Consider the following 2,988-nt stretch of genomic DNA (forward strand, 5'->3'; position numbering starts at 1 on the left):
TCACCACACATTTTTGGACGAGGTCGAGCAGAATGTCGTCTTCGCTGTCAGACGAACTTGAAGAATGCTCATCGATTGCGGCAACTAGCAGCGCTTCCTTTCTTATCGCCGACAAATCCACTAGCTAACTCCGTCAACTCCGTTGCAACGTACCGCAGCTATCGGGCCAGAGCGTCCGTGGTTCTGCAGTCGGCAGTACGCGCGCACGTCGCGCGTCCCGCAGTGCTTGCTGGGATTGCACTCCGCGCACCGCCGATTTTCTCGGTGCGAGACGGGGCAACGGAAAACCGCTCCAACAGGGTGCGCTTCCGGTGATCGAGGATGCTCAGTGCGCACCGGTGCGATTGATCGAGGATGAAAGTGCGCACCAAGGCGCCCCGGTGCGCACCGGTGCGGGTGATCGAGGACGCTATTAGATTGCGTTGTATTCGTTTGTCCCCTGACATGCCGGCATTGCGGAGTTCGGTCGAGTTGGTTTATACGCTCCGCCGCTGGCTGCCCGCGCGGTGAGGCAGTGGGCGCGGACGCCGCTTGGTGATCGCTGTGTCTGAAGGGACAATGTTCTGACTGGTGTTTTATAAGTCACGGGTCGAATTTTTCGTCGCGACGATAGATCGGATTTTTTACAAGCACTGCTCCAGGAGGGCACATGTAACCGGCAAACGGAGGCCTCAGGAGAGCACCTGAGGTTATATTAAAGCAGGCGGCGCAGGATCTCCGGGGCACCCAAGCGGTAGCGGGGGGATCAAAGCTGGAAGCCGGGCGGCCCGTGGGTTGGGGCCGCAGAGGCCGAAGCGTGCCTGGGGGTGTTCGCATAAAACATTGGCTGTCCGCGATAGCGGACAGCCGATCTTATACTCCCCTGGCACGCGCAGGCCTCTGCGAGCCCCAACCCACGGACCAGTCCGGCTTCTAGCTTTGATATCCCCGTTGCCGCTTTGGTGTCCTGGAGGCGCCGCCAATAATGCGAAATAATGACACGTTGTTTTCATTAGTAAAAACATGATCGATTAAATATGATTGCGTCGAGCCGCCAACTTGCGATGCTAAGTTCAGCACAACCGCGCCCCGCGACTTCTGCCGGCACGGCGCGCCTAGGGACAAGCGCATACACCGCGCCCCAAGGGACTCCTCCGTAGTACCTAGGCAGAGTCGTATTTTCAAGAATCAAAACTCCCCACATTTCCTCTCTCGCACCCGCTCTCACTCGCGCATGCGCGCAAACGCAAGTTCACGCCCGCAAGTTCCACGCCCCGCTGTACCTACGAGCAGTTGGAAATACGCCCCCCGGTCGCAAAATGCGCAGTTGCTGGCCGAGCACAACGCCCCTCCCTCCTATCGCCCCCACGGCCTTTCGCGCGAAGGAAAACGTCGCGTTTGCTCTCGGCTTCTGTCTTCGTGCGTGCTAGATTGAACCGCGATTGTCGGCTTCCCTCGCGTGCTTTCAATCGCTTGTACACGAGCGGCGACGGTGTTATCGTACTTTGGACTTTATACGGAATGTCACGGCAACGGCGACGACAAAAAATGCGCTTGGAGCGTCCATATAATTCCTATCTCAATAAAACAAGAACACGGCAAAAAACATCCGCCTCCATTACACCCTGTGAAACTTGATGTACAGCGAAGCTGGTGCAGACGTTTAACAAGTGCCACCACTACAAGTGACGTTAAACGCATTTACACAAGCACCACCACCACAAGCGAAGTTCCTGCAGACATGACAGTATCGGAATGTAATTCGAATATACGAGAAAACAGTTCTGTTATGTGGAAACTCAAATAGAAACATTCCCAGCTGCCGTGTTTTTGAGCTCTCCGCCTGGTGCAAGAGCGTTATTGAACTAATTGGATTTTTCAAAGTAAATTGTGTCAGAAAATTCGTACGTCATACGCATCACCTACAGACATGATAGCATCGGATTGTATACAAGAAAACATCATGCTGTTACGCAGGAACTCAAACACAAACCCTTGGTCCAGCTGCTGTTCTTTTTTTGTTTTTGCGTGAGCACGCCCCAATATATCCCCACCAATTAGAGGCTAACAGCCTCATTTCATTTCATTTTTCATTTCATTTATTTATTTTCTGAAAGTTCGCAAGAACGGCTTTATGCCTTAATATCGCTGCACTTGTGCTACACAAAGAACATACAACCGAAAAAGAAAACCGAATATCTGAAACAGTGGTACAAAGTGCGACAAAAAATTGAAATAATCAAAGACAGAAGTCAGATAATGAGCAAATAGTAGAACTGAATATAAGAAGATTATGGCGCAAGGTATTTTGTCGTCTTACAAGAAGCGTCATAGCGTTAGAGGTGGAAGAGGAATTCACGTAGAAAATGCTAGGATCACGCAAGTTAGGGTGATGCACGCAGAACGCTACAGCAGACAGTAAGCGCGAACAGGAATGTGTTTATGAATTTGTATATACAAGAATAAGTAATCCCGGTATTTCCGCGTTATTTCTAGGGGTCTAATATTAAACGTGCGCAATACAGGCTCATAGGCATAAAATACGCCGCGTCCAAGAAATCGATCGTACAGGAATTGCTTGCTATAACCAGTGCTTGCTGCTGTACAAAAGCTAGTAAACGCCATGGCATCATCAACTTCAAGGTTGTCACTACAGGAAAGGATAAGCGGCTCCGTAATATTCCAGTGGAACGCACGAGGTTTACGGGGTCACCTGGGAGATTTTAAACAGAGGGCGCTCAAGCATCGGTTTCCAGCTATCGTAATATGCGAGCCGAATATGACATTGCCATTTAGACTCTCTGGATACGAACAATTCGCGTCTGGGACAAGTGGAAATACTAGCAAAGTTTTACTATGTGTGCGATGTGACCTCACGTATTCGCTAAACCAAGTTCCGGTGCATAACAGCAACGAGTACGTCTCTATAGCACTGAAGCTAAAGCGCCGGATAATCTCGATCATCGGTGGGTATATTTCTCCCAGGGGAAGATTTGACTCTGGACACCT

Source organism: Dermacentor andersoni, chromosome 3 (genome assembly GCF_023375885.2).
Source record: "Dermacentor andersoni chromosome 3, qqDerAnde1_hic_scaffold, whole genome shotgun sequence".
NCBI classification, from domain to species: Eukaryota; Metazoa; Arthropoda; class Arachnida; order Ixodida; family Ixodidae; genus Dermacentor; species Dermacentor andersoni.